The following is a 12,187-nucleotide window of genomic DNA, read 5'->3' as shown; positions in this document are numbered from 1 at the left end:
TTCTGGATAATCATTCTATGTTCCTTCAGAATGCCAACAACAGACAAAGAACTTGATCTTTTTTCTCTTTTGGATACCTAAAAAACATTAATATGTTGATATTGCTGGTTATTGTAACCCAGATTTGTTTTTTTCTCGATCAATTTATGAATTTTGAACAGTGGTAAATTTAGAGTCCTGCATACATTTAAAGCACATTAAATACAATATTTCACACTCATCCATAGTGGCAAATTGAAGTTGCCTTACTTAATCCCATGTATGATTTTATGGAACAGCCCTCTTTACTTTTTTCAATTTACTGGCTAATTTTGTCTTTTTATATCTGACACCGCAAAGATGAAAAAAATGCGATAATTTATTATCCGTGTTGTCTAAGACACTTGGTTTGCGGACAATAACTTTATGAAATTTAATTAAAACAAGGTTTTTAACGACAAAAGAAAGGTTGGTTAGTTATTTGGTTTCTTTGATATGCCGAATCTAAACTTTTACTTAGATTTTGAATTTTTTGCCCAGTTTTTATACGACCGCAAAAATTGAAAAATTTTTGGTCGTATATTGGTATGATGTTGGCGTCGTCGTCATCGTCGTCGTCGTCTGAATACTTTTAGTTTTCGCACTCTAACTTTAGTAAATGAGTATAGAAATCTATGAAATTTTAACACAAGGTTTATTACCACAAAAGGAAGGTTGGGATTGATTTTGGAAGTTTTGGTCCCAACATTTTAGGAATTAGGGGCCATAAAGGGCCCAAATAAGCATTTTCTTGGTTTTCGCACTATAACTTTAGTTTAAGTAAATAGAAATCTATGAAATTTTGACACAAGGTTTTTGACCACAAAAGAAAGGTTGGGATTGATTTTGGGACTTTTGGTTACAACAGTTTAGGAATTAGGGGCCAAAAAAGGACCCAAATAAGCATTATTCTCGGTTTTCGCACAATTACTTTAGTATAAGTAAATAGAAATCAATGAAATTAAAACACAAGGTTTATGACCACAAAAGGAAGGTTGGGATTGATTTAAGGAGTTGAAGTCCTAACAGTTTAGAAATTAGGGGCCCAAATAAGCATTTTTCTTGGTTTTCGCACCATAACTTTAGTATAAGTAAATAGAAATCTATGAAATTTAAACACAAGATTTATGACCATAAAAGGAAGTTTGAGATTGATTTTGGAAGTTTTGGTCCCAACAGTTTGGACCCAAAGGGTCCAAAATTAAACTTTGTTTGATTTCATCAAAATTGAATAATTGGGGTTCCTTGATATGCCGAATCTAATTGTGCATGTAGATTCTTAATTTTTGGTCCCGTTTTAAAATTGGTCTACATTAAGGTCCAAAGGGTCCAAAATTAAACTTAGTTTGATTTTAACAAAAATTGAATCCTTGGGGTTCTTTGATATGCTGAATCTAAAAATGTACTTAGATTTTTTATTATTGGCCCAGTTTACAAGTTGGTCAAAATCGGGGTCCAAAATTAAACTTTGTTTGATTTCATCAAAAATTGAATAATTGGGGTTCTTTGATATGCCAAATCTAACAGTGTATGTAGATTCTTAATTTTTGGTCCCATTTTCAAATTGGTCTACATTAAAGTCCAAAGGGTCCAAAATTAAACTAAGTTTGATTTGAACAAAAATTGAATTCTTGGGCTTCTTTGATATGCTGAATCTAAACATGTACTTAGATTTTTGATTATGGGCCTAGTTTTCAAGTTGGTCCAAATCAGGATCCAAAATTATTATATTAAGTATTGTGCAATAGCAAGAAATTTTCAATTGCACAGTATTCAGCAATAGCAAGAAATCTTCAATTGCACAGTATTGTGCAATAGCAAGAAATTTTCAATTGCACAGTATTGCGCAATAGCAAGAAATCTTCAATTGCACAGTATTGTGCAATAGCAAATATTTTCAATTGCACAGTATTGGGCAATAGCAAGAAATATCTAATTGCACAATATTGTGCAATAGCAAGAAATTTTCATATTTTCAATTGGAGTTATCTTTCTTTGTCCAGAATAGTAGTTGATCAACTTAAATCATTGCTTTATACAATATACAATGTATATTCACTTTTACTACCAACTGATAAATTAAAACAATCTTTACCATTCAGTGATAACAAGCACTTTTTTTACATTTTAATATGTATTTTTAATAATGAGTAGTTATTGTTGCAAACTCCAATAGAAATTTGAATTGAGATCAGTTTTGGAATAAGGGAAAGGGGGATGTGAAAGAAAAATTGGGGGGGGGGGGGTTCCAATTTTTTTCATTTCAGATTTCATAAATAAAAAAAAAAATTCTTCAAACATTTTTTTGAGAGGATTAATATTCAACAGCATAGTGAATTGCTCAAAGGCAAAAAAAGTTCATTAGACCACATTCATTATGTGTCAGAAACCTATGCTGTGTCAACTATTTAATCACAATCCAAATTTAGAGCTGAATCCAGCTTGAATGTTGTGTCCGTTCATTGTTCAACCTCTGCGGTCGTATAAAGCTGCGCCCTGCGGAGCATCTGGTTTAAATTGGTCCACATTGAGGTCCAAAGGGTCCAAAATCAAACTTCATCAAAAATTGAATTTATATTGGGGTTCTTTAATATGCCAAATCTAACCGTGTATCTAGATTTTAATTGTTATGCTCCATCTACGATAATAGAGGGGTATTATGTTTTCTGGTCTGTGGGTTTTTGTCCATCCGTTTGTTTGTCCTTTCGTTCAGCCGTTTGTTTGTTCGTTCTTCCCGCTTCAGTTTTGGTTAAAGTTTTTGGTCAAGGTAGTTTTTGATGAAGTTGAAGTCACATGAACTTGAAAATTAGTACACATGTTCCCTATGATATGATATTTCTAATTTTAATGCCAAATTATAGTTTTGAACCCAATTTCATGGTCCACTGAACATAGAAAATGATAGTGCGAAGTTCAGGTTAAAGTTTTTGGTCAAGGTAGTTTTTGATGAAGTTAAAGTTACATAAACTTCCTGAACATGGAAAATGATTGTGCAAGTGGGGCATCCGTGTACTATTGACACATTCTTGTTGGTTCAGTTTTCAAAATTGGTCTACATTAAGGTCCAAAAGGTCCAAAATTAAACTTAGTTTGATTTTAACAAAAATTGAATTCTTGGGGTTTTTTGATGACTTTGATATGCTGAATCTAAACAGTACTTAGGTTTTTGATTATGGGCTCAGTTTTCAAGTTGTTACAAATTGGCTCCAATATTAAACTTTGTTTGATTTAAACAAATATTGAATATATGGAGTTCTTTGGTATGTTGAATCTAACCATGTATTTAGATTTTTGATTTATGGGCCCTGTTATCAAATTGGTCCACATTGAGGTCAAAAGGGTCCAAATTAAAGTTTGTTTAATTTCATCAAAAATTTGCATTCTTTGGGTTCTTTGATATGCTGAATCTTACCATGTATTTTGATTTTGGATATTAGACCATAAAAGGTAATTGTCCAAATTAAAAATTTTAAGTTCATAGACCCGGCACATCCATTCTGTGTCAGAAATCTATGCTGTGTCAAATATTTTATCCCAATCCAAATTCAGAGCTGTACTTACTGCAGTCGTATCAAGCTGCACCCGACAGAGCATTTTATTACTAAGTGTATTTGTACATTATCAGTATGATTGACAACTGTCATCAAGGAACATTTAAAAACAGTGAGTAAATAATTGGAATTCTAAATAGACCCCTCCTTAATTCCAATCATAATTCTCCAGACCACATGACTGTTGGGCTTATACATAACAAGGCAGACCACTCAATGCAGGAACTTTGACCTTATTAGTATCCGACAAATCTGACCTATATTTATTGTTGGAGGCAGCCTGAAAGAACCATCTAACTTTGGTACAAAAACTGACATTGGACATTTGACTTTATATCAATTATGAGTTGAAAAAATGTATTCTTTGACTGTCCATGACGTTAAATACTAAATCCCTGGGATGTGTTTAAGTTGATTTTAGTCTCTGATGTATATTATTAATTGTTTTGGCTCTAATCTAGATTCATGTTTTTAACAAGTTGAACGTATTTGATTTTAAAGAAAGAAATCTGTATTACTGAAAAATTATTACACTAGGGTTTTCACAAGCTAACCAAAACATTTATTTTCACAAGTTATTTATTTGAATAATCATCGGTACAAGGACACCTTTCGTAAATATAAATCAACATGCAGACATCTTATACGTCTAGGTATTTCACATCCAATCTTTTATGGTTAAATGTTTTACACAGCACAAAAATGTCGGCATTCACCTCAAAAAATCAGGTCACTGATATGTCATATATTGGCTTTGATATTTGATTTACTTGTTGGGTTTTGTATCGGAAATAAACACATTTATTCGATTAAACTAATATTTGGCATGATACAGATTATGCTCTTCTAATATATTTTATGATTATATGATACTAAACCATTAAACGGGTAGGATTGTGCTTGATTTATATTCATATGATGAAAACATAATATTACAATCAGTTTAACTGAGGTCTGGAGTTGGCATGTCAGTTGCTGCTAATAATAGATATGGGAAGATGTGCCAGTGAGAAACGTATGAAAAAAGTCACAGGAAAAAGTCACGGAAAAAAAAGTTACAGGAAAAAGTCACAGGAAAAAAAGTCACAGGATAAAAAGCCAATATATGTTTTGTATAAGAATAAGCATATGGTCTGCAAGTATGTATAAAGGAAAATATCCCACTATATCTTGTTTGCAAATTGTCCTTTGGTCGTTTATCTAAATATGGCACTGGCTACGGTTACATGAAAATGTAACAACGATAAAATAATTATTGTTACATTGGAGATTAATTGCTGGAATATTTTTTGTATTATACTTAAACCTTATAACTGTGTTGCTTATTTTTTTTCCCACCAATATGAACGAAATTACGATCACAAATTAATTGGACTCTGAAAATGGAAACACTGTTTCCACCAGTTTCCACCTGTCGGCAAATGTTAACCACGTGATCAATTGCATTACAATTGACTTGTATTTTTAAGAGTATTTATTTTCTCCAGCTATGCAAAATTTGGTAGACATGAAGTTAACACAAAACAATGAATTGTTACAGTGCAAATGTAATTTTCAGCGTTAATTATAATTTGGCAAAAATATTTATTTACTTTCTCAATAGTTGATTCATAAATCTTTCCATGTTGTCATTTTCATGATTCACATTTCTCTTATTTGATTGGTAGGGATAGTTTTGATCCATTTGCATGCGTCTATAATTTTCCTGTTTATTTTGAAAGTTATTTTGATATTCCCTCTCATTTGGGTATCTTTGATATATTCTTTCTCGGTCCGATGTCTCAGATGTTCCCTCTCATTTGGGTATCTTTGATATTCTTTCTCGGTCTGATGTCTCAGATGTTCCCTCTCATTTTGATATCTTGGACATTCCCTATCATTTTGATATTGGTCATCCTTATAGTCTGTAAATCGGTGGCCATTTCAGTATGTCTGAAGTCGGTTTCGTCTTCCATGCATAAATTGCTGTTCGGTGCCTCAGTTGTACTGGGCTCTTTCTTTCCTTTGTTAAAATTGTTCCAAGAACTGATTCCTAATATTGGGTTCAAAATTTATTTTACATGTCTGACGTATGTAGGGACTCCCCTTTCTAAAGACAGATGTATTCCATCCATGAAGTCATTTCGATTCAGGTTATTCTGTCTAATGATTGTAAATCCATATCGTAGTTTCTGTGTGATTTTCAAAGATTTGATTAAAGTCTAGCCTTTTTTATCAAATGTTCGTGTTTCTGTTCTATTTTGGTAGTATGTAAGCAAAATTTCTCCAACAAAGATGTTGCAGTCAGGGGACATACTCTCTTTTGTTTCTTTCAATAATTCCAGAAAAGGAGGATTAACTTGGTCTACACTGTCCTCAAAATCTAAATCATTAGAACCTACATTATTGACAGGCATTTTGTTGCTTTCTGATTGAATAAAGCTTCTAGCACCTCTATTTTTTTTTCTTTCAGTGTATTAATTTTCCCATGTTTATTTCTATAATTTATTGGCTCTAGATCTTTTACTACTAATGTTCCTATAATCAACACGTCTGTATTTCTTAGTGGTTCTTTTGATTTTGATGAATTCAATCTGTTGATATTTTCAATCCTCTCAATTTTATGTTCTTGCAATTCAGTTATTTCTTTTGTTTTAATTTTATCCCTTTTTCCAATTTATCTATTATTTCTGTTAAGCATGTTCACTCATTTTTTTTCAGTTGAATGTAGAATAATAATCAGAAGAAATCCAATAGGTCTTTGCACGGAAAAGTCGAAACACGTTTTTTAGATGATACACATCGTTAGTATCTAGAATCTATACTTCAAGACCATTGATTATTATGTTGATAGGGAATATTAATGAACAAGTTCTTGGTATCTTCCTATTAGTTTTTTTATTAGAATAAGGACGAGACTTTCTTTGACATACCCCTGGCTCATCAACTTTGTGCTCAGACACTGGTGACGTTTTACAAAGTCTGAGTAGCAGAACTGGTGACGTTCTACAAAGTCTTAGTAGCAGCTGTCATGCAGCGCTTGAACACCACCACATGTATGTGAATGTCCCTAATACGTAACCCGTAGTTCAGTGGCTGTCGTTAGTAAATTAGTAAATTGTATTGTACTTAAATCATAATTAGGTTTTTAGTTTTCTCAAATCTGACAAAAAAATTAAAACAACACGTAATGAATTTCTTACCTCCGAAACGCCTATTACCAGATCGTTGGAATCGCATGAGCTCAAAGAGTAGCGAAAAGTAAAAGAACAAAAACTCCGAGGAAAATTCAGAATGAAATTGTCCAAATCAAAGGACAAAATTAAAAGCTCAAACACATCAAACGAATGGATAACAACTGTCATATTTCTGAATTGGTACATGCATTTTCTTATGTGGAAAATGATGGATTAAACCTGGTTTATGGTACCTTTGATAACTATTTACACCACTGGGTCGATGCCACTGCTGGGGGACGTTTCGTCCCCGAGGATATCACCAGCCCAGTAGTCAGCACTTCAGTGTTGACACGAATATCAATTATATGGTCATTTTTATAAATTTCCTGTTACAAAACTCGGAATTTTCGAAAAACTAAGGATTTTCTTATCCCAGGAATAGATTTCCTTAGCCATATTTGGCACATCTTTTTGAAATTGTGGTCCTCAATGCTTTTCAACTTTGTATTTGTTTGACTTTTTTTATCTGAGCATCACCGATGAGTCTTATGCTGAGTTCACACGTAATTCGAATTCGCATTAACTAATTCGAATTACGTCTTAACGTCAATTCTAATTCGAATTACAATGCGCGTCGAATTCGGTTTACTGTCCAAACGACGTTAACTTTTAATTCGTATTAACAAAGCGTATTTCTAATGCGAATTGGATAAATTCGAATAAGCCAATTCGAATCAATTTGAATTAAAAAAAGAAGAGTGTATGAACGCGATTAGCGAATTCGATTCGCATTCGATTCGAATTCAATTCGAATTTAATGTACGTGTGAACGAGGCATTATGTAGACGAAACGCGCGTCTGGCGTATTTAATGCTGAGTTCACACGTAATTCGAATTCGATTCGCGTTAACTTATTCGAATTAGTTAATTCGCATTCAAACGTTTTACGTCCTAACGTCAATTCTAATTCGAATTGCAATGCGCGTCAAATTCGCTAAACTGTCCAAACGACGTTGACTTTCAATTCGAATTAAAAAAAGCGTTATCCGAATTGGATAATTCGAATTAGCTAATTCGAATCAATTAGAATTAAAAAAGAAGAGTGTGTGAACGCGATTAGAGAATTCGATTCGCATTCGATTCGAATTCAATTCGAATTAAATATACGTGTGAACGAGGCATAATTATAATCCTGGTACCTTTGATAACTATTATGCCATAATGGGTAACTCATCAGACGAGACATCACCTGCTATGAGTGTAATTAAACGGTGTTCAGTATTAGTTTTGTTATATATATATCGAATTTATCGGTGAGGTCAACAGGGAGAAGATTTATGCCATTCAACAACACAACAACTCAAGAACAAAGTGTGTCCAGTCAAACGTACTGGAGGTAAATTTAACCAATAACTTTTCTACTACCAGAACATGTAATTCTATTTTAGGAAATATTGTCAGTATTGTTAATTTGTATTTATGTACTGCAACACATATTCTATCATCTAATTCCAAATCATCTCCATTAATTACAAACCCTTTTATATTTCCACACAAGTCACTTAATATATGTCACTTAAACATAAATCATATATTGCCAAAGTTTTCTGAAATTAAATATTTGCTATCAAAATCTAACACAGATGTGCTGTGTTTAAGTGAAACATTTTTGTCAGATTCTGTCCAAAACAAAGAAATAGATATTAAGGGTTATGATACAAACAGAAAAGACAGAATTGGAAAATCTGGCGGTGGGTTTTTAATTTATATTTCTAACATGTTAACCACAATAAGACGATATGATTTGGAAAATGATGATATAGAATCAATGTGGATCGAAATTATTGTTGTTCATCAAAAACCTATATTAATTGGTAACATTTATAGACCACCAAAAAGTAATGCAGAGTGGGTTACAAAATTTGAATTAATGTTAACAAATGTCGATATTGAAGATAAGGAAATGATTATTTTGGGTGACTTTAATATTAATTTGTCGTCGAGAAAGATTCCAGCTAAATGGTCACATTTAAAAAACATTTTTAACTTGTCTCAAATAGTCTCAGTTCCTACTCGAGTCACACAAACATCTTCCTCTTTGGTAGACCATATTTATAGCAATGAACCACATAATATTCATTTTATATCTGTTCCGAAGTATTCTATCAGTGACCATTATCCAGTATGCATTTCTCACAAAAGAGGGTTAAAATCGAAAAAGAAAATTCATGAATATATTACGTTCAGATCTACTAAACATTTTAATGAAAATGATTTTGTCAATGACATATCACAGTGTTCATTTAATTGTGTATTAGAAATTGATGACCCCGAAGAAGCACTGTTGTCTCTTTTAAATATTTTTACTAAAGTATTAAATCATCATGCTCCACTCATTAAAAAGATAGTAAAACGTTTGTATCAAAATGAGTGGATGAATGATAAAATTCTAGATAGCATGTGATAACGTGATTTTTATCATAAGAAAAAAGATATGCATAGTTATAGACTTTGGAGAAATAAAGTCAAATATCTCATCGAAAACTCTAAACAAAATTATTATACCAATATCATAGAACAAAAAAAGAGCAACAGCAGTAAATTATGGAAGCACCTATATACTGTCAGCGGTACCGACAATCATACCAGTATAAAATCATAAGTGATTGTAACAAAAAGGAAATTTTAGAACCAAAAGGCATTGCTGAAGTTTTTAATGCTTATTTCACAAATATCACAGATAATCTTAATATAGATCAAAACATCAACAATTCTAGTAGTTGTTTTAACAAACTTGGTGATTTTATATTGGGTCATGTACCAGATGACGTGTATTTTTCTATACCACTTATGAGTTATGATTTTGTGTGTTTACAACTAAAAGCACTAGATGAATCAAAAGCAACAGGCCTTGATACCATAAGTGAAAATTTTTTAATGATGTCTTCTCATGCTATTTCACTACCACTTTGTCATATTTTTAATTTGAGATCAAAAAATGTATTTTTCCATCCTCATTTAAACTGGCAAAAGTCATACCAGTTTATAAGAACAAAGGCTCAAAACAGGATGTTTTTAATTATAGACCAATTGCAATTTTACCACTCATTTCTAAAATCCTTGATAAACATGTGAAAACACACTTAGTAAAATATCTTAATAAATACAAGTTATTGTATAAAATGCAGTCAGGCTTTCGTGCAAACCATTCTTGTCAAATTGCTTTAACAGCTTTAATAGATAAATGGCTTAAAGCCATTGATGATGGCGATCTTGTTGGAGCAGTATTTCTAGATCTAGCAAAAGCTTTTGATCTTCTCAATCATGAACTGCTTATTCATAAATTAAACAAATACAAATTAGCTTATACTTCATTACGTTGGTTTACATCATATTTGGCTGACAGATATCAGAAAGTATCTATTTCAAATACATTATCAGACGTACAAAAACAAAACACGGGTGTACCTCAAGGATCCGTATTAGGACCGGTGTTGTTTTTAATTTTTATTAATGATCTTCCTTTGTCTAATCGTAATCATAACACCGATTTATTTGCTGATGATAGCACCATATCAGTCATTGGACAAACCAAAAGCTGCATCAGTCAAAAACCTAATACGGTTTTACAAGATATTTTTAGCTGGTGTGATGACAATAAAATGGCTGTAAATGTATCTAAAACGAAAGCTATATGCATTGGATCTAAACAAAAGCATTCCGTTACATCAAATGAAAACATTAATCTTGCTTTAAATGGACAACAAATTATAGAAAGTACATGTGAAAAAGTTCTAGGTGTTTTTATTGATGCATCTCTATCTTGGTCTTCTCATATCGATTATATAATCAAAAAAGTTTACTAAAACTGCAAAAAAGGGCAGCAAGAATAATTTTAGACGAACATGATTACACCAAACCTTCAAGAGAATTATTTCACGAATGTAACATTGTGCCAATCACACAAAGAATATTTTATCACAAATCATTACTAATGTATAAGGCAAAACATGGCTTAGCTCCAGAATATATGTCCAGTCTTATTGTATCAGCTTCTGCAAACCAAAAATATAATACGAGATTTTCATCCTCAGATAATTTTATTATTCCAAAACCAAATACAGAGTTGTATAAGTCTAGTTTCTCGTACAATGGACCAAAAGTGTGGAATGATCTTCCTAATTCAATAAAAAAAATCAAATACAGTATCCGAATTTAAACATAAATACAAATCTATGTACTTTTAACATTACCATCATATTTTTACTGTAATGCCATATCATAATTGTTTATTGTATTTTAAATTGTACATAATCTTTATTTACCATTATTATTGATGCATTGTTTATTTGTAATGTAATTATTATTGTATTAAGAGAGCCTTATTGAAAATTGGTGTAATCCAAATGAGTTACTCTCTCTAAATAAAGATATTATTATTATCATTATTATTATAATGTCAAAGCCATGTTAAACTGTCGGTTCTGGTTTTTGATAGACGCAGATTTTCATCCTTTTTTATTAGATAGACCAATTGGTGGCTTTGGTTTGTTTTCTTCTCTTTGAAAACCTTTAGTTGCAACTTAAATTAAAACATCATTTATTTAAACATAAAATTCTTAAATTGAGCAATGTTGTCTGAGGCAAACAAAATAATAAACAAAAACTTTCAAATACTGTCCATTTTAACTAATTTTAAACATCAATGTAATTAACAATCAAAATCGGGCTTCGAAATTAGTGCTAAACTAACTATACTAGAGTTGGTACGAATCCGATGTAGATACTTAAAGATTCAAAGATCTTTTGGTGTTCATATATCTTTTATATTAGATTGTTTTATATTGACATAGTATGTGACCTAGCAAAGCAGACTTATCACCGGTTCGTACTCAGTGACGGATCCAGAGGGGGCGTAGAGGGCGTACCCCCCCCCCCCTTTTGCTTAAACCTTTTTTTTGTAAAATGATTTATCAGAAAAGACTTCGTGAAATTTGCCATTTCCCGTGTATTTAATTTTTATGCGACAATTCTTTTCTTATTTTTCGGTGGTATACGTATTTATTGAGTATATCTAAGTCATGTGATTCGCTATGGTGGAGTTGACCAGTGCGTCTCTCAGTCATTTTGAAATTCAAATTACAGTAACACATTGCTTAGTCTGAGGATGACCTTCAAAGCGACACAGGATTGAGCAAAAACGTATAGTAGTGACTTCTATTTCACAATTCAATCAAACAGAAAGTAATACTCTATAACACTCTCATAAAGAAAAAAAAATGCACAACAATATTATTTACCTACGAAAACATGTTTTACCCCAAAAGCCCCAGCCTATTTTAGAATAACGTGATAGCTGAATATGATCCCCAGTCAGTATCAGCTCAATAGATAGATTTAAAGTCTAAGGTACGAACCATTTGATTTGAGGAGGCAGTCTAAGGTATATCAGAAAGAAAA

Source organism: Mytilus edulis, chromosome 13 (assembly GCF_963676685.1).
Source record: "Mytilus edulis chromosome 13, xbMytEdul2.2, whole genome shotgun sequence".
NCBI lineage: Eukaryota > Metazoa > Mollusca > Bivalvia > Mytilida > Mytilidae > Mytilus > Mytilus edulis.
Note: the sequence above shows the minus strand (reverse complement) of the source record.